The sequence below is a fragment of the Nannospalax galili genome, unplaced genomic scaffold (assembly GCF_000622305.1).
Source record: "Nannospalax galili isolate Female #2095 unplaced genomic scaffold, S.galili_v1.0 scaffold406, whole genome shotgun sequence".
NCBI lineage: Eukaryota > Metazoa > Chordata > Mammalia > Rodentia > Spalacidae > Nannospalax > Nannospalax galili.
This window is the reverse complement of record NW_008357033.1, coordinates 5,989,327-6,010,301: the sequence shown is the minus strand read 5'-3', so window position 1 is coordinate 6,010,301 and position 20,975 is coordinate 5,989,327. Positions and strand designations below refer to the sequence as shown.

The 20,975-nt window shown below is 45.6% G+C and overlaps 1 protein-coding gene across 3 annotated transcripts in view; it reads left to right on the top strand.

Annotated features, from left to right (window-relative positions):
* The window catches only part of Vgll4 (vestigial like family member 4), a 145,540-nt gene that overhangs the window by 90,418 nt on the left and 34,147 nt on the right, over window positions 1-20,975 (top strand). The gene's annotated exons all lie outside the window — the stretch shown is intronic.

Here is a 20,975-nt window from a genome sequence, read left to right as displayed (position 1 = left end):
CAGTTTCTTTTTTTAAATGTGTGTGTGTGATGTGGGGCAGGGGAGATGTGCATGCTATGGTGCACATGTATAGGTCAGAGGACAACTTTGTGGAATCGGTTCTCTCCTTCCACCTTTACATGGATTACATGGAGCTCCAGGGTGTCGGGCTTGTCTGGCAAGTGCTTTACTTGCTGAGACATCTCACCAGCCCATCCATGTTCTGTAATTTCTGAGGAATTACTTCTGTCTGTCTGCCATACTGTGTTGACTTTTTGCATCTCTCCCTCTCTCTCCTCTCCCCCCCCCCCCCCGCCGAATTCTGTAGATTGTTTTAATTCTAGGGCCTCTATGTAGAGTATCTTTTTCAGTATTAATGATGTGACTCGGTACTAGTTGAAAGTATGACTCTAGATAAAGTAGAGTATCTATTCTTAAAGTTCTCCAACTTCTTGCTCTTTATATGACCTGCCCAAACTCTTTAACATTTCACCCTTTGGTTTGCAAAGAAGTCTGTCAACTCAGGCTGACTGAGAAACATTTAGTAAGTGATCAGAGAACGCCATATTGCTCTCCTGTCACTCAGCATGCTCCACTCTGCTCTGGAAGGGTGGGGAAGGGGGCACTCTCTCTCTCTGTCTCTCTCTCTCTCTTTCTCTCTCACTGGGCCACAACATTTTTTATTATGAATCTGCCGTACTTAGAGGAAAATACATATAAAAACATGTTCAGGTGCCCTACTTCCTACTTACTTTCTATTATTCTGATAAAACACTGACAAAGCCAACTTGGAGAGGAAAGGGTTTATGTCATCTTATTCTTCTAAGTGACAGCCTGTCACTGAGGGAAGTCAAGGCAGGAACTCAAGACAGGAACCTGGAGGCTGGAGCTGAAGCACAAACCACAGAGGAACACTCCTCTACTGACTTGCTCCTCTGGCCTGTGCTCAGCCTGCTTTCTTATACAACCCAGTACCACCTGTCTAGGGATGGCACCACCCACAGTGGGCTGGGCCCTCTCACATCTCTTAACAATCAAGAAAATGCCTCACAGACATGCCCACAGGCCAATCTGATAGAGGAATTCTCCAGTTGAGGCTCCCTCTTCCCAGATATGTCAAGTTGACAACTGAAGCTACTCCAGCACAGTAGGTTACAGTTAACAAATAACCTTTCGTTCCTGGTCAGGTCAAGAAAACAGCCAATCTCCTCTTCCACTCATTCTCTCTAGATCTAAATCCCTCCTCACTCTGAGGTCACCACTGGTATAACATGGTGGCCACCTGCATGTGCCATGCTAAGCAAATGAGCTTTGTTTTGCCTTGTTTTTCTCTTTTAGGCCTATGTAACTGGAATTATCCTGTATGCCATCTTTTAGGGGCGTGGCATATGCTGGGGGTGGAGCCCAGGGCCTCACCAGGCTAAGCACATGCACCGCCAATAAGCTCTTTTATATCTCATTGAGACCCTGTGCCCTGGCTGAAAAGTCCTGCAGCTTCCAGCCTTTTCCATAGCAAACCAGACAGCCAAAGAGCTGCCAGCCTAAGCTGTGGATTCCAGTTCATTCTGTTGTTAAACAGCTTCTGGCCTCTGGTTGGACTTTTTCCCCAGCTAGTATTTGATTCATATTTCTCACCACCTTTTAAAGCCCCTCCCACCACTCAGGTTGCAGTGGAAACTTGTGTGTTAGGATCATCTTGCACTGGTTTTTTTGGAGGGAGGGGAAGTTCTCCTCTGGAGAGGCACAACACCTGAACCCTGAACAGAGACTAGTTCTGCGTCCATTTACAAGTGGCTTGAGGCAGGCACTTGCAGCATGTCAACTTGGTGCAGCACCAGCTTCTGTGGATGGAGAAGCAGGGTCTGTAGGGCACAGAAAGAACCTAAATAGCTGCAGTGTTCACGGTGTTCAAGGGGTGCTTGACATTGGAGAGAGAAAGACCTGTCTTCAACAGTAGTCAACATTGTTCACCCGCCAAAGTTACGAAAGGAACAGCATTATCCGTATGTGTTGCTCTGGTTTTTTATTTTATGTCTGTTTTGCATGAAAATAGTTACCTGTTAATTCCTCTTGGCTAATGATTTGATTGTAATAGAAGGAATTCCAGAATTTAAGGGCTTCACACAGATCTGTGCTGTCAAGCAATTCAGTACGGTTTATACTACCCATAATCCAGCTGGGCAGCATCCACGTTTCTTCCCTGGTAAGTTAAGGGAGCGATGGGCACACCTCTCTGAACCTTTTTTGCTTTCAAAATAAGCACACCTTCCATTATGTGGCAGCAAAATCCCAGTGACAGGGGACTGATTTACATTTAAATTTTTATTCTTTATTTTTTGGTCTTTTTGAGACAGGGTCTCCCTGTGGCCCCAGCTGGCTTAGAACTCACCATGTAGACCAGGCTGGCCTCAATCTCACAGAGATCCACTTGCCCCTGCCTCCTGAGTGCTGGAACTAAAGGCGTGTGCCACCGTGCCCGGCTTAAATTTTAATTTTTTTTTCAGCAGCTTTTCGTTTACCATGTTCTTGGTTCTTACTATGCATGCCTCTTAAAACAATATTTTATTTCATTTATGTATTTGGTGTATGAGTGGACACATGGTGCCACGCTTTTGTGTAGAGGTCAGAGGGCACTTGCTTTCCCACCTGCAAACTCTTCTGAACCCAGCTCTGCTTTTCTCTGCTCCAGGCTCTGTGAAAGGCCAGCTTATCTCCTTAGCTCACAAGTCCTAACCCTGTGGACCTCGGGTATTAACATTTGATCCATTTTTTCCCCCTGATCTCTCCTTCCTCTCCTGTTTTCTCCTTCTTCTTGTGCAAGTATCTCCCAGCTTTGTACAGAAATGCAACCTTCCCTGAGTCAGGTGTTCGCCTCCCACTGCCATCCAGGTTTGGGAAAGGGGAAGGCCAGCTTACCTCTAATTCCTTTCTGACCGTTCTCTTTTTAGTCCACTGTCATTTGAATTATTTAAGAACTCTTTTCAGGGACTGGGGAGACGGCTCAGTGCTTAAAGCACTTGCTGCATAAGTGTGAGGACCAGAGTTCAGATCCCCAGAACCCTGTAATTCCTGCCTGGAAAAATGGAGATGAGATCCTCTCAGCGTGCTGACTAGCTAACCACATGGCAAACTGAATTTGACTGAGAGACCCTGCCTCAATGAATAAGGTGAAAGAGTGACTGAAGATGATTCCTGACATCAACCTGGGGCCTCCACACACATGCCCACACACATGTACACCCCCATTCACATACAGGCATGAAAGTGGTTAAATATCTACATGTGAGTGAAAAGGCCAGAAGAGGGCATTGGATTCCTCTGGAACTGTAGTTAGAGATAGTTGTGAGCCACCCAATGTAGGTGCTGGGACTTGAACTCAGGTCCTCTGCAGGAGCAGCAAATGCTCCTAACCACTGAGCCTTCTCATTAGCCCCCAACCAGAGTTTCTTAACTCTTTGAATGTTGTTCATCTAGGAAGAAAGCAAGCTGAAAAGGAGTGCTATGAGTGAGGGGCAGAAAGGAAAAGGAAGCTGGGTAGGTCTCTGTTGGAATGCACACACTTGTCCTATTGGCCAGTTTCTTGACATTGGACCATCTGATGACTGAGCTCATCTTTTTGGGGGATTGTGTGGCAGGCACTGTATTTTTCCCGGGGGGGGGGGGGTAACAGCTGTTAACCAAGCAGACGAAGCACCTGATTTTAGCCTGCATTCTCATAGGGGAACCATACAGCGAGCAGGTGAATTCAGACAATACAGCAGGTTAGGGAGAGTGCTGCCACTACAGTGCCGTGGACTGGTTCACTGCTGAGCATAGTTACAGCCAAACTTGGAAAGTTACTGTTTTTTGCTTGTACACTTGAGAATATAGGTATAAGTGGTCAGTTAATTTCATCCAGGTCTTCTGAAGGTTTTAAAAGTAAATGAAGGAAACTTGATAACAAGTTGTTAGAATACCAGAAGTTTGTGATTTTACATTTGTTTTATTAACTATGGCTATAGCCTGTTGGTTGCATTCCATCTACTGCATTGGGAACTAGTTACTGTAGTGCCACTAACTTTGTGTTTTTAAAAGGTCACATGAGAGGCTGGAGAGATGGCTCAGTGGCTAAGAGCATTGGCTGCTCTTGCAGAGGACCTGGGTTCAGTTGCCAGCCCCCACATGGCAGCTAACAACTGGAACTCCAATTCCAGGGGATCTGATGCCCTCTTCTAGCCTTTGTGGTTACTGCATGTATGTGGTACATATACTTACATGCAGGCAAAACACTAATAAATATAATGAAATATAAATAAAAAGTTTTAGAAGGCCGTGTGATTCATTAAGTTTCTAATAAGAACAAAATATATTTGGAATAAGCATTCCGTGAATTCAAGAGTCAAGAAGTTACTGGGTTAGTTGTATACACTTTTGAGACCTTGAAAGACAACGCCTGAGCAGGAGGGCAGCGAGAGGGCTTTGCCAGGTGCAAACCCTGGGCTTCCCTTGGATAATGGACTGGGGTTTTCTCTGCTTAGCTTTCCTTTTTCTTCCTTTTTTTTTTCGGACTTTATTAACTGTGCTGAAGTCTTAAGACTTAATGAATTTTCCTTCCTCTATTTTGTCAAAAGTAAAATCAGGTTATTATTTAAAATTTTTTAATTACATTTTAGTTTATTTATTTTGCATATGTATGAGCACGCATACCACAGCTAGCCTGTGGAAGTCAGAGGACAACTTTTGGGGGTTGGTTCTGTCCTTCCATCATGTGAGTCCTGGGGATTGAACTCAGATTTTTAGGCTTTGGCAGTAGGCACTTTTACCCACTGAACCATCTCACCAAATCATCAAGTTAGAATTTTAAATTTGTTGTGCCTATGAAAGAATAGTTTGTGATCCAGGAGACCACATCAAAATATGGCATGGCGTCTAATCTCATGGTGTGATGTGGTACCAGTTTGTGGAGCAGGAAGCCACTTGGCCCTTTATTTTAAGCAGATTTGCCTAGAGCTGATTGGTTTCCAATGAATCGTGATAATTGTGCACAGAAAACTCATGTTGGGGTTTTGTTTAGGTTTAGCATTTGGGGAACTCAGGATGATGTAAGTTTTGGTTATGAATGATTGGCATTGGCATCGATACAGTCATATAACTTAGCAATCAACTTCGTAATTTTTTTTTTTGGCCTTTTTGAGACAGGGTCTCCCAGTAGCCCGAGCTGGCCCAGAACTCACTATGTAGACCAGGCTGGCCTTGAATTCACAGAGATCTGCCTGCCTCTACCTCCCAAGGGCTGGGATTAAAGGCATGCACCAACACATCCAGCGTATAAGTAAGATTTTTTTTTTAAAGATGGAGGGCACTAGGAATAGTGATGTACACCGAAGTCTCAATACTTGAGAGGCTGAGGCAGGAGAATGATGCATTCAGGGCCAGCCTGGACTACACGATGAGACCCTGTCTCATAGGGCACTTTGTTTCCCTGTGCTGTCTCCTGCTCCCTGGCCAGCACCACACATTCTGAAGGTTTAGGCAACATCAGTGTTAAACGTGCCTTTGAACTTCACCTAGCCAGAGTCTTTCAGTTCCACTTCTTGTGCAGCCTGAAGTTCGTTGTGTGATTATAAGAGCAGATGCTGCCCTTCTGATTGTTAATGCCTGTTGTTGTGAGTGTATTTATCCACTCTGAGGTGGGTGGGCTTCCGAGTTGTTTCAGGGTTTTGGCTGTTAGGAATTTGCTCTGAATATTTTTGTTGTATAGAATATACCAAACACAACGTGCTATTGTAACCACTTTTAGGTGCATAGTGCAGTGTCAGTAAGCGTGTCCATGTGTTTCACAGCCATGTGTAGTGGTGTGTTGCCCATAATGCTCTCATGGCACCTTGGCTCCCTGGTGTTTTGTTTGTAAAGTAAACAAATATGACTGATTAAAGAGTACAAAGGTAGAAACATTTGCACATTTCGATAAGTTAAACCTTGAAGCTCGTGGTTGTAATAGTCGCCTTGGAAAATTACACATTTCACCATTGTGATGGACTCATCCTCAGAGCATTGATGGTTTGTTTTTTAACAGTGCCAATTAGGAAAAAACTCAAAGTGAGAGTGTAGAGTGTGTGTGTGTGTGTGTGTGTGTGTGTGTGTGTGTGTGAGAGAGAGAGAGAGAGAGAGAGGCCAGCTGGGGCTACAGGGAGACCCTGTCTCAGAGAAAGAGAGAGAGAGAGAGAGAGAGAGAGAGAGAGAGAGAGAGAGAGAGAGCCCTTACACATACTTTCTGCTGGCTAGGCATAGTCAGATGGAAGAGTCCTACAAGTGAATGGCCTTTCCCCAGCCATTCTGAAACCAAAATATCTTTAGCTACTGACAATTTTCTTTATACTGAGGATTCGAGTCATACTAAAATTGACTTTTTGGAAAATGGCAACACTCATTTGCACATTTGCTAAAAATTTTTAAAAATCTACTTTCACCCCTAATCCTTCTCCTCCCCCCATTACAATGTCTAGATGGCAAGTTCCTTGAGGGCTAGTCATGAATAAACCTTCTAACCCTGAGTGGTGTGTGTCTGTAACCCCAGAACTCCAGAGATGGAGACAGGAGACAAGAGCAGGAGTTGAAGGCCAGCCTGGGCAGAGAGGACAGTGAGAGAGTAAATGGATGGGAATCTATGCCTTTGTGTGTCTCCTCTGCCAGCAGCCTTTGCACTGAGCTGTGTGCAAGGCCGGCCCAAGCACTGGAGTGAAGTCTGAGAGCCGTTCTGCCAGAGGGCGGAAGCTGGGTGTTACACTGGGACCAGGGACATCTCTGGCTTTGCCTCGTTCTCTTCGCCTTTGCTCACATGTCACTCAGAGCAGCTGGCTGTGCACTCCGGCAACCTGTCCCTCGCCTCCTTTCATGGCTGTTGTGGACGTTCCTTACATATTTTGCCCGTAAGCAATTTTCTGCAGAATGATTGAACCCGAACTGTCCTGTTGAAGAGCCGGTTAACTGTGGTTCAGGTCCCACCGTGCTGTGTGCTTATACAGTCAGGGAGTAAATGACATCTTAAGGTGCCTATTAGTGCTTTTAAAGGCTCTGAAAACTCCAGCTAGGCTAGATCATTTATCTCGCAAGTAACAAGTGAGTTAACCTCTGGGGAGTGAGTGGTGCTTGGCTATGTGTCCACCATAGCAGTGGGTGTTATGTTTCACTGATGCGGTGTGTGTATGATTTATCTATTATTTTGGTACAGTTTCTTTTGGGGGGTTCAGAATTTCCCTTCCATGTTTGACTGACATTCCATGTTCAGCTATTGTTGCAGCTGTAATAATTACTTGTATCGACAGTGTCACAGTCCCCACCCCCTGGTAGAAGCCCACAGGAACAATAGCAGTATGGCTTATTTTGGTGTCTGAGTGACTTTTTTTTTTTTAAGAAAGAGATTATTTTATTTATGTGCACCATGTGTGTACAGTTCCTGTGGGGGCCAGAAGAGGGCCCTTGATCCCCTGAAGCTAGAGTTAGAGATGGTCCTGGGAACTGAACCTGGGCCCTCTGCAAGAGCAGCCAGTACTCTTAACTGCTGATCCTTCTTTCCAGCCCCAAGTGACTTCCACTCCTTTCTGTCACCTCAAAAATAGTGCCACAGACTTGAGATCCGGTCTTGAACCTGTGGGCCTTTGAGAGAAGCTTATGTGGTTCAGAAGCTTGTGTGAATTGCTTTCTGGTTCATCTTATAACTTGTTTGTAAGTATTCCTGAAGTGGAGCAAGAGGTTTTCAGAGGTGGCTCTGTGCTGCTCTTGCTGCTCTGTTCTTCAGCATCTTGGAGAAGGGATGCTGTGGCTTCGTTTTAAGTTTCATCATGAGGCAGCTGAAGGAGGTTTCCTCTTTGAACAGGCCAAGACTAGTTTCCTCAGTGAGAGTTTCTCACTGTTCACTTAACCATCCTCTCTGTTTTTCTTGATGCCTGGCTGATGGTCACAGACTCGGGTTCATTTTGAGTTGTTGGGGGAGCAAATTATAGGAATTTAAAAAATATTTTACCTATTTTTATTTTATGTGTATGAGTCTATTACCTGCATGTGTGTAAGTGTAACCATGTTGTGCAATACCCGAGGAGATCAGAAGAAGGAGTCAGATCCCCTGGAACTAGAATTACAGATGATTGTTAGCTGCCATGTGGGTTCTGGGAACCGAACCTGGGTCTTCTGTAAGAGCAGTCAGTGCTTTTAAACACAGCCATCTCTCCAGCTCTGAATTACAGGAATTATATGACAGTGGATGCTTTACACTAAATAGGAGACAGCTGATGCACTCTCCAGATGAGGAAACTGAGGCATCAGCCACCATTTATACAAAGGCAAACATTTGCTCTTTGAAAAATATCAAAGACAATAGAATTTGATGCAGAGGTGAGCTCCCACAGAGAACTCTTCCGCTGGGTCCCCAGCTTTAAATCTCTGTGCATCCGGCATTGAATCTCACATCATCATTTCTACCACATTGCTGCCCAAGTGTCTCTTTGGCAGTTTAAAAGGTTAAATATGGATCTAATTAATCTCAGTGTTTACAAGTTTGAAAGTGCCGAGGTGGCATGAGGGCCAATACCCAGACTTTGCCTGGTTACAGAATTTGAGGGTCCCTTGGGCCTGGGGTCAGGCATAGGAATACACATCTCATTCTAGGATATTGGGCTCCATTGTGGGTGGTTCAGTGAAAGAACTGCACTAAGCAGTGAAGAGGAGTCACTTTAGGAAAAATAAGATGTGGGCTGATTAAAATAAACTGAGAACTACTTGTGGGTTACATTAGGAGCACAGGAGAGTGCTCAAATTATAGTCAGAGTTAATCATGAGTTAATTGGATCTCAGTATTTTAGAAGCTCGCCTGTCCCATGAAGACAGTTGTGCCCATGGTCACTGGCTTACAGTACCAGAAAATCCTGAGATTATCCAGCACCATTTAAATTGCAGAAAGTCAGGCTCTTGGCCATTTCTGGCTCATGCAGTCTGTCCTCCCAGCACATTGACAGTGTCAGGACATGAGCCCAGTAGAAGAGTGTGAGGGCACACACCCATATGGGGTGAATGTGGCAAGTGGGATGGCTCCTGTGTGAGGTCACTGCTCCTCTTGTCTGCTTTCAGCCACTGTAACAATGAGTACCTACCTGTTTGTCTTTGTCAGGAAAGGTTGGTGTGTTGGCCATCAGAGATAATTGCTGAAGCACAGGCGTTTGATTAAGGGCGCAGCCCCATGAGAGATGAGAGAACATGAGCCATCAGTGCAGCTCATCCTCCATGGCATTGGTGCCCAATGTGGTGGGGCCTGGACCAGAGGTGCTTGTAGGGCTGATGTCAAGTTCCCTTAGAAGGCATGACTAAAGTGAGGTTGACAACCAGCTAGTCCCTCAAAGTTAATGGCACAGAGAGGACAGGAGCCCAGAGAAGCCATCATGACATGACAGGGCAAGTGGCTGCCAACCACTCATCCATTTAATTTGCCAGATGCTAATAGACTTTTGCACATCCCAAATTAAAATATTTCAGCTTTGCCTTATTTTTTCATTACTCTAATTCCCGTTGATTTCATGTCATGACTGAAACAATTTAGGAATGTTCTAGCATGGGAGCTGTTTTAATGAGCATTTTCAGTGTGGCTTTAAAGAAAACAGGCTGGCAGAGCACGTGCAGTCTCTGCAGCCTGTTCACTCTGGGACAGCATCACATGGGAAAAAGGCTTTGGGAAGATGGTTTCAATTTCTGAGATGCCAGAGCATCTATGTTGAATGTCTGGTTTATTATCCAGAGTTTTGCTACCCAAATATTAAATGATGGGTTTTTTTTTTTTTAAGCAATGACCAATGTGGGTTGACCTCTCCAGCAATGACCAGTGTAGGTTGACCTCTCCAGAAACAGGGCAAAGGATAATGACTTTAAGAAGAGGATTTGTAATCAGATACATATATCTTCTAAAGGTGAGATTCCTTGTCAAGGTTCTTTGTTCCTGAGTTGAAGGCTGTGTATAACAAGTATCTGAGAAAGGATGCTGTTCAGAATATATAAAGAGCTCTTACCACTCAAACAGACAGCTTAAAACTGGTAAAGGATTTTAGCAGACATTTCTTTGAAGAAGACATATAAATGACCAATAGGTACATGAGAAAAATACCATCATTAATTATTAGGAAAATGCACAAAACCACAGTGATCTCTACCCACTAAAATGCTGGAGTGAAAAAAGACAATGTAAGTGTTGGTGAGGATGTAGAGAAAGTAAAAGCCTTCATGCATTGCTAGTGGAATTGTAAAGTGGTACAGGTACTTTGAAAACAGCTTGGTACCACCTCAAAGTGTTGAACACAGAGTAATCATTTGACCTAGTAATTCCATTCCTAGGTTGATACCCAAGAGAATGGAAAACAGCTTTATAAAACGTTATCCATAGATGTCTATAGCAACATTACTTATAGTAACTAAAAAGCAGGTTCAGTCTAACAGTCCAACTGATGAATGGATAAGTAAAGGTGGTGTGTTCATATGGTGGAATCTCATTTGACATTGTAAAGAAATAGAATACTGACACATGTTATGTGGGTGGACCTTAAAAACATGCCTGGTGTGAACACCACATGATAAATAGAGCATGGTTCCATTGTGTAAAACAGCCAGAGCAGGCTGGTCATAAGACAGAAGTCACCATGTGCTGAAGAGTGGAGAGCATGATGTTGGGGGTGGTGACTACTAACGGGGTTGGGCTTTGGGGGATGATGAAGTGTTCTAAAAGCAGATGGTATTGGAACTGGAGAGATGATCACTCAGTGGTAAGAACATTGGCTGCTCTTATAGAGGACCCAGGTTCAGTTCCCAGCACCCATATGATGACTCAACTGTTTGTAACTCTAGTTCCAGAGGATCCAATGCCCTCTTCTGGCCTCCATGAGCATTGCATGCACATGTTGAACTTACATACATACAGATAAACATACACATAAAAAGTAAAACCTAAAATCTAACATTTGTACAACCCTGAGAATACATGAAACTCATTGGGTTGGGGGCTTCAAATGGGTGAAATATGCAGTATGTGACTCAGTAAAGCCATTATAAAATTGAAGGTTTGGAGTGGAGAACATTCATTCATTCATTGCAAAGTTCTGGATGTATGCATCTGGTTTACATTAGAATATTTGGCAAATATTGTAACTTGTTTAGCAGTCTTATTGATATCATCGGTAGGTGACTCCTGGCTAAGCCTGCCCCCCAACCCTGTGCTGCCCTAGTGGGTGTTCTTAAGCAGTGAACATTCTGGTCATCCACCAGTATTGGTTGTCTTAATGAGAAAGAGATTGACATTATATATATTGAAAATTGAGATGTGGGCACACTTGTGCAGGGCCAGGAGTTGGGGGCTAGGGATGAGGAGGTAAGGGTGGACTGATGAACAGATGACCACAGTTACATGTGAGTGTCACTTCCTTCTCAAACTTTGTCATCAGCTCTCTACAGTCTGCATGTAGCTTGACTTAGCAGCAAAGACAGCTCTGTAATTGGGGGTATAAGAGGGTTTTCCTGGTGGCAACTTTGACTGGGAGGGCGGGAGAGATGAGGCTCTCATCAGCACTTCCTGAGCTTACCTGTGTAGCAAGCAGTGGTTTTTACAGAGTACTGTGTCATTCTGCACTCTGCCCCTCTGGCCTGCAGGGTCTTTGTTCACTGGCAAACTCCTGCTCACCTCCGTATGTCCACTGTTGAATCCGTCTGAAGGGCACAAGCATTGCAGGTGTGGTCCTTGGAGTTAGACCTGGGTGCAATTGCGGGTTTTCCTTCTAGAGCCGTCTGATCTTGGATATGTTGCTGAGCCACAGTGCTTTCCATTTCCCCCTGTCAAATGAAACTATCAGGAGTGCCTACCTCACTGCAGATCGGTTGGAGTTGTAGTGTCTGCATCACCATGAGATGGATGGACCAACAGTGCCTGCATCACCATGAGATTGATGAACCAATAGCGCCTGCATTACCATGAGATGGATGGACCAATAGCACCTGTGTCACCGTGAGCAGATGGACCAACGGTGCCTGCCTTAACCCAAGGTGAATGAAGTGAACTTGTACAGATCAAGCCTCTGCAGCACTTGCCAGCACCGAAAGCGCTTCTAATGCTTCCTATCATCCTGAGTTTGAATGTCAAGCACAGAGACTGCCCTCTCCTCTGCCTCCTTAGCACCATCCTCCCTCAGTCCCTGCCAGTCCCCTGCAAAATCACTAGCGTGACCAGAACCACAGTTACAATAGTCCCTGAGTTAAAGTTGCTCCAGGGAATCTGTTTTAGAGAGGTGAGTGTGTGAGGATTTAGGGGCTTGGTCACGTTTCCCACCCCTGGGGCTGCTGCGTCCTGAGGTGTTGAGGGTGGGAAGGTGCAGTTGGGGGGGGATTGGGGGTATTTACCAGCTCTAGTACAGGTTCCAGGCTGGGGGCAGCACCCACCAGCTTTCCTCATCAGACTGTTGGGAATGGAGACTGAGGATCATAGTCATTCACTTGTGGGGTTGACATGGGTTATGCTGCCTGCACACGTTGGGGCCTATAGACAAAGCTGTTGAGAAGTAATCATGTGCTTTCAGGGATGCTAGCATTTTCAAACTGTCCTTTAGCTGCATTCATTTTTTTTTTTTTTTTAATTTAAAAAAGTTTTACCAGCATAGAGGCAGTGGTTCTCTGCTCCTCCTCCCATCTAGGAGGGAAATTGAAATCCAGGCTGTTTTCTGCTTCTATTCAGTGTGGCTAGTATACAGATGTGTTGCTAAGAATGTCACCCAGTCCATTAGGCTCTGCCCCACAGCTCTGCTCACTGCTGGACCTTTGAAGTGGCCGCCAACCTTTCATCTTCCGTCATTTTTACTTAATGACAGCCAGGCCTTTGATCAGCCCAGTTTTCCTCTCTTTGGCTTCAGGTTAAGTAAGGAGAGACCTGAAGCAGAGCTGGCGTTCATGAGCACAATGGTCGGTTAACTTTCATATCTTAAGGAAATACACCAGAGGGGAGTCGGCCCTTCCTGGCCCCTCATTGATAACATTTGCTCGCTGGTCATAAACTGAAGAGGAGGCTTGAGTGTGGAGGGCGGAGAGAAACCAAGAGCCAACAGCATCCTGGCCCGCTACTGTTAGGAGTTACAGGAGGCCCCATCATCTTTATATCTGCTTAGAAAGCCTGTCAGTGTGCTCTGGAAGGCTTTGGAAACACCTAAGTGCTCTGTGCTCTTTTCCCATGATAGCGTATGGCTTTATAGTTTTTTATTTAATAGACTGTTATTTTAGAACTTGGGGTGTGTGTGTGGGGTTAAAGTTCTTAATGGAGCATTTTTTCACATAAAGGTCTTAAACTTTGAATTAACATCTGAGAAATAATCTTTAGTTGCCCCTTTCAAATACAGCTTGCAGTCAGGCATGGTAGCACACTCCTTTAACCCCAGCACTCAGGAGTCAGAGGCAGGCAGATCTCTGTGAGGCCAGTCTGGTCTACATAGCAAGTTCCAGACCATCTGGGGCTACAGAGACCCTGTCTCAAACAAACAAAACAAAAACAACAGCAGCAACAAAGACCAGCTCACAGGGGAGCAGGGCTGGCTGGCAAGGTGGTTCAGTGCCTGCCTTAAGCAGCCTGACATGAGTCCAATCCCTATTAGTACCCACATGGTAGAAAGAAAGAACTGACTCCCAGAAGTTGTCCTGACCTCTACTTGTTTGCTGTTGTGGCACATGCATATATAATACATAAATTTTAAAAATTTAAAGCTAACATTTAAGGGGCTGGAAAGATGGCTCAGTAGTTAAGAGCGCTGGCTGCTCATGCAGAGGACCTGGGTTTGATTCCCAGCACTCACGTGGTGGCTAACAACTGTCTTTAACTCTAGTTCCACTGGTAGTTATTATCCCCCCCTTCCTCCTCTTCCTCATCTTTTAGTTTCTGAGATGGAACTCAGGGCCTCACCTAGGCTAGGAAAGTGTTCTACCATTGAGTACAACCCCAGTCTCTCCCCCTAGCCTTGGCTCTTGGCTACCAAAAGGACTGGACCCTCTGTTACAGCTGTCCTGATCTTGGACATGCATCCTTCTTCCTTTCCACCTTTATGTATGCCATTGGCCCTGCCTGGAATGCCTGGATTCACCAACGTTTCCAAGGATTCAAACCCTGTTGCTGGCCTTCAGAGTGAGAGTCAATGCCTCATATACAGCCTCCACAGCCTGCTCTACCTCCTTTCATAGTAAAGTTTAAAATATGTCTCCAAGGGCTGGAGAGATGGCTCAGTGGTTAAGAGCACTGGCTGCTCTTGCAGAGAACCCTGTTTTGATTCCCAGCACCTACATGGCTGCTAAGAACCATGTGTAACTCCAGTTCCAGGGGAATCTGATGCCTTCTTCTGACCTCCACGGGCATTGCACAACATGGGTGCACCTACCTATGTGCAAGCCATACACTCATACACAAAATAATAAATAAAATATTTTTAAAATACATCTCCATTTAGTTCCTAATAGTGTATTGCCTGCGTGTATGAAAGCACCCCAAGGAGGTCAGAAGAGAGTGTAGTGTTTATGGAGCAAGCCTGGATGTACGCAGCAACCACACCTATATTCTGATCCACATGTGGCTGAACGCAGAACATGGAGTATGTGGATACAGGGGGCTAAGGGCTAGCTGTGTGTTTTTCTCCCATTTTCTGTTATCTTTTACCTGAAGATGTTGCGTTCTGATCAGACTTGCACTAGGTGGTAGCCAGGGGTGTGTTTCATCCAGTTTAGCTACAGGTTTTCGCAGAAGGTGCATTATAGATGAGGATTGATTGGTGGCGGGGGGGGTGTCAGTGGCCACTGTCTTTACCACTTGGTCCAGCTCAATCCCCACTGTGAGATGAGCTGGCGGCAGTTGTCTCTGGCATGGCAGGTGGAAGCGCTCTGTGAAGTTCTTGACAGAAATGTTTAACTGGGACCCACTCATGAGGAGGTGACCAGTCTGGCTCTCTTTGCTGGCTATTGTGAACAATGCAGCAGTAAACATGGATATATAGATTTCTCTAGAACAGGACTTAAAGATGGGTGTAGTAGTCCTAGGGGCAGTATAGCTGAGCTATATGGTAATTCTATTTTTAAATTTTTTTGGAAACCTCCCCACTGGTTTCCACAGTGACTGCACCAGTTTGCACTCCCACCAACAGTGCTTACAAGTGTCTCTTTCCCCACATCCCCAGCATTTGTTGTTATTTGCTTTCTTGGTTTTAGCCATTCTGTCTAGAAAGAGATGGACTCTCAAAGTAGTTTTAATTTGTATTTCTCTGATGCCTAAGAATGTTGAAGATTTAAAAAAATGTTTAGTAGTGCCAGGCATGGTGGCACATGCTTTTAATCCCAGCATTGGGGAAGCAGAGGCAGGCAGATCTCTGGGGATTTGGGAGACGTTTTGCTTAGGATATCTATCCAGTCCTGGCCACCTGCTTGCTTCAGCTCTGTCATGGCCAGAGTTGGTCACAGATCACATGTGGCCAATGTGCAGCCTTCAGGAGTCAGTATGTTGCCAGCTATGAGTTGCTGAATTGCTTCCTAGGTGTTCATCTTGTTTCTCAGGGTCTGGACTCTAGGGAACAAAGTCACCCATTGACCTTTGAAGACATGGTACCAAACATGTTGATCTTAAGCAAATCTGTAGCTTCTGAGATGGATTTGTGCAGATTCATAGTGTTCTATAGAACTTCAGTCTATAGCACAGCCCAAGCAGATAGTATCTGTAATCATCTCCCCCTTCTCCTCAACTATAATGAAATGCCTGAGGCAGGCTGGCTTTATTTATAAAGAAATGGAGGCCCAGGAGAAATGCACACTTGCCTTTCACTTCAGAGTCCACTCTGTGTGTTTCCCTGTCTCTGTCAGAGCCAGTGGAGGGGTTGGGGCTAGGAGGATGAATGGGATGCTCTGTGCTGCCCAGAGGGCACCTGACCGTGTGCACAGTGCTACTCTGATTTGGTGTGGTTTGGAGGTTCTGTGTCCTGGGACATCAGAGGAGGGAATGCTTGGTTTTCCAGTCTCTGCTTTTCCAGGATTCTTTGTTTCTTTCTCCAGTGGTTACTCTGACCCTAGCATACCTTCCTGAATTCCTTTCAGTTAAAGAGTACTTGAAAACACAGGCTCTAATGTGTGACCTGCGTGTGGTAAAGGGCTTGCAGCTACTGGGGTATACTACACCAAAACACGTTTTGAAAAGGCCATAGCATTTTCTCCCAGCTTAGCCCCAGTGTGAGCTCAGGAGTCTGGTGCTGCAGGGAAGAGGTCCAAGCAAGGTGCTGCTGGGCATTTACCAACTGCTTGCAAACATCCTAAGCTGGGTGGAAATGGAGCCCTGAGTGCCTGATCCAGTGCTTGCTGCAGACAGTTCACTTGCCTAACTGTCTTCATTAACAGCAGAGTGTTATCAATGGAGATGTCTGAGTTCGTGTACTGACAGGCCACTGAGTCTTTCCCATTGAGCAGGGCTCCATGTACTGATATTTCTGAGCCACCTTTGTCTCCTTGGCATTCAGGGGCCATGTCAGGACATGGGACTCATTGGACCATTGTTCAAATGCTCTAGGGGTTCAGGTGGACATCATACCTTCATCAGTACAGAAGCAGGCTTGTCCCCCAGGGACATTCCTCTGCCCTCTCTACTGAGGCCCCTCTGAGCAGGGAGAGGAGAACCAAAGATAGATATGAGGTAAACTCAGGATCAGGAAAGCCGATAGTGTTTGATTATTTTGAACCTCAGTTAAGTTTTGTGAAACCAAACCTAATTTTAGTCTCTGTCTTTGTAATCCGTGAGTTGTAACTCCATATAAGGCCATGGCCCCACATGGGGTCATTTATCTAAGTATGGGAATTGTGAAAAAATTAGCAACAATGAAAGTTTTCTGAGTGGACAACAGGCAAACATTAAGTCAAAATCAAAAGCCCAATGAATGAATCTGAGGCGTGTCTGCAGGGCTCTCCTTTGTGCTATATGATTTCACCCCAGCATGTGCTATGGCGGCAAGCTCTACCGGTTTTCCTGCACATCCCAAGTTTTCAGCTCCAAAGAAACGTAATGATTATCTATGGAAGAACAAAGGCTTAATATTTTTCCACCACCATTCCTCAGCATGTGTCAAAATAGTGAATCTTTGCATTGTACTGTTTGGTTTTAAAAACTCCTGTTTGAATCGCTGACTGAAGTTGGATTGATACAGAATTTCCAGCACTTTCTGAAATGAGTCCAAACATATTCTCCTCATTTTGTACTTTGTACATATGCAAGGACCATTCTCAGCAATGATAGATTTTAAAAGGAAAGTACCGATCAGCCCTGAAAAAATATTAGGTCAAGATGTGTTTATTTAAAAACAAGCAAATTGCCAGGCATAGTAGCACACGCCTTTAATCCCAGCAGAGGCAGGCGGATCTCTGTGAGATAGAGACTAGCCTGGTCTACATAGTGAGTTCCAGTCACCTGGGGCTGCAGGGATATCCTGCCTCAAAAAGACAGAAATTAAAAAATTAAAAGGCAAATTTGCTAGAGTTACAGAAGGTAACTGATGTGGATGCTGGGAACTGAACCTGGGTCCTCTGCAAGAACAGGAAGTAGCTCCTCAGCCATCTCTCCAGCCCCTTATTGGGATTTAAAACAACAAAAACAAACTGTCCTCCTCTATCCCCTGTAGAATTACAGATTTTTAATAGTAAGGCTGTGGACATTGTCCCACCAGGGGTGCCATCTGGGATCAGACCATACCCTAGGCCCCTCTACATCACCATCCTGTGAATGGTGTCCTAGCAGCCCCTCCTTCCCTGCAGAGCAGCCAGAGAGTACCTGGGAGGTCCCAAGTCCATCCACTAGGGCTGTGCACCTGGGGTGAGGTACTGTGCACACCTCTCTGCCTTTTCTGGACCCTCTGGGGAGCCGGTTGTCTTCACAGCTGTTTATTTGGGTCCTTCTGGCCCTGATGGTCCCCATCAGGAAGTGGCCTCGGTGCTTTCAACTGCCGTCAGCTCGGCCAGGCCACCAGGCTCCCCAGGTAAGGAGCTTAGGAGATTACTTTGCTTACTTGGAATTTCTTAAAATGCATATGTCAATGCGCAAGCTCTGCTGTGGTGGTGTAATGGCCTTCATTGTATTGTTAGCTGGCAGTTAGACAGGTGTAGCTTTCCCTAGTCTCATCATAGTTCTGGACAGCCCTGGTGCAGCCAAGGCCTGCTGGGGCTGGACCCTGTGTGTCTCCTACCTGCCTGGGGCTGGACCCTGTTTGGCTGAGCTGGCTCTGCTTAGGGGAGCTGGGCCTCCTGGTTCTGATGCCTGGCTCTGCACACTGGGGGTGTGGGTCTCAGGTGCTGGGAAGCAGCAGTGTGCAGGGTACTTTTGCTGCAACCCAAGGGCTGGGGGATAAGGGATTGGTTACCAAACAGAGGAGTTGTAGGTGGTCCTGCTGCTGTGGCAGATAGATCACATCGCATCTTTTCTCTGGGCTTGTTCACCGTATTGCCTAATAGTCTTTTCTTAGCTGGATCAGACTGGCCACAAGTTGAACTGCTTCAAAGTGGTTGATGTCACCATGCCTTCTCTCAGCTTGTGACAAAGACACATTTTTAAAAGAAAATGAATCTGTCTGGCTGTCTAGGCTCCTGCCTCACACAGCCCTGACCCTATGAGAGGGTTGCGTAGTATCACAGGGCAGTTCTTGTATGGGATGCCCTTCCTCTTGCCAGGTTGGTGACATCAGCCAGGCCTCTGAGGGTTGTGCAATGTTGCAGGGCAGTTCTTATATAGGGTGCCCTTCCTCCCTCCAGGTTGGTGATGTCAGCCCGGTTGCCCTGGCTGTGGTCAGACAGGAGACAGGCCAGCGCAGCCAAGTGGCTGGTGTGGAGACCTGTGGTTTTATGTTTTGACTTTAGGTTTAAACATGATGAAGGGTGTGGGGGGAGGGCAGGAGAGCATGAGACTGGGGCAAGTCGCATATCTGTCGTGGAAAGCTTGAGCAGCCAGCTATGCTACACTCTCGTCACTCAACACTCAAGAGGCCAGCGCAGGAAGGTGAGGAGTTTGAGGCCAGCCTGGTCCACATGGTGAGACCTTGTCTCAGAAAAACACAACCAGCTAGGTATGGTGATGCATGCCCTTAATCCCAGCACTCTTCCAGGTCAGCCTGGTCTACATTGGGAGTTCCAGGCCATTTGGGGGCTACAGGGAAACCTTGTGTCAACAACAAAAAGCAAAAAAGTGAAACAACCCAAAGCAAGCAAGCAAGCAAACAAACCAAAAATGCAACTGCAGCAAGTTCCAATGGTGGTTTTAGTGTAGTTCTGCCCTTCCATTGTGTCCTCATTTTACCAGCCTCTAGAAAATGCCAATAAATACTATTTTGATTAATTTCTCATGAGTCGTTTGTTATCTTAAATGCAATCACAATCTCCTTGTGGCATCTGCACATAGCTGTGGAGGGACACTGTGCCTGGGTGTTGTGTGGATCCCCTTTGTCCTTGGGAGTGTCAGTTGATCCCTCTGAGCTCTGTTAGCTGGCCTAGCCTGTGGGTAGAAGGCCTGCCCAGACCTTCCCTTCCCTCAGAGTCTGGTCTGTGGTGGGTAGACTGAGTCCTGCTGGGCTCAGACTCATGTTCAGGCTTAGACCTGTCTCTGATTTTTATTGAAATCACCTTCAGTCCTGAGCAGCTGTTCAGTTGAGATGTGCACCAGTCAAGAACTTAGTGAATCTACTCTTTTTTCTTCCTCCCATGTAGGCATGCTCCTTAGAAATGTTCAAAGTATTTCTGGAGGAGAGAGGGGAAGCTTAACTCAAGAAGAAAGGAGAGCCTCAGAGCGAGAGGCAGGCCATCCAGGTGATCGGATTAAACCAGTGTATTTTACAAATGAAGAAATGGAAGTTAGAGCCAGGTCAGAGGCTGAGGCAGGAGAATCACTTGAGCCCAGGAGTTTGAGGCCAGCCAGGTCAACAGAGTGAGACTGTCTCAACCAATAGCAGACAAGCAAGCAGTGCTGCTTTGGAAGTTAGGTTCTTCATGAGCAGCTTGAGTCTGGGCAGAGTTGAGGTGTTGTGAAAGTGAAGTCTTAGAATGCCTCACATATGGTAATAGGATTCCAGGCGAGGCTGCATTCTGGTCTCCTCCCTGTTCTGCACTCCCTTTCTGATCTGACTTCAGTGTGAGAGCTCACCAGCATCATCAGATATATCAGATATGGGTATATCAGAAGACTAAGTGGATGTCTGGTTCCTCACCAGCCCTGTATGAGCCAGGGAGGTACTCTGCCACTGAGTTATGGCCCCCAGCTCTTTTCTTTATTACTTTTTAAAGCTGAAATAAGTATACACTGATACTCATGAAATCCTGGGCCAAAAATCTTTGCTTCCCTTTAATTGGGGGGATATTTAAGGAGTACCTTCTGATCTGTGTACTGAGCTGCCGCCACGTCTAGAAGCATAACTTTTGCACACATCTGGCATTTTTCTTAACATAACTAGATAAATGAACCTTCATTAAGAAGCCAAACATGGGTCCAGCAAAGGTTTATTATATGTGTGAGTGTTGTGCCTGCCTGTATGTATGGCACCACATGCATGCAATACCTGCAGAGGCCAGAGGGGTCCTCGGATCACCTGGAACTGGAGTTACAAATGGTTGTTCACCACCATGTGGGTGCTGGGAACCCAACCTGAGTCTTCTGCAAGAGCAGCCAGTGCTCTTAACCACTGAGCCATCTCTCCAGCCCTGTGAAACACACTTTGAGAGCTGCAGCTGCATATTATGCATACAAGTACCATATGGTGAAACTTTGTCAGTAATATGTGTAATTTTAACAATTTTTAATGTACTATAGAATAAAATGTTTATTTCTCTTTGAATTGTTTTTATTTCTTTAACTTGGCTGGCTAATGTGAACTATTAGCCCAAACATTTTCCTCATTGTTTTTTCTAAAAAAACAATGCCAAAAAATATAAAAAAAGCATCAAAGTCAGTTTGTCATGGT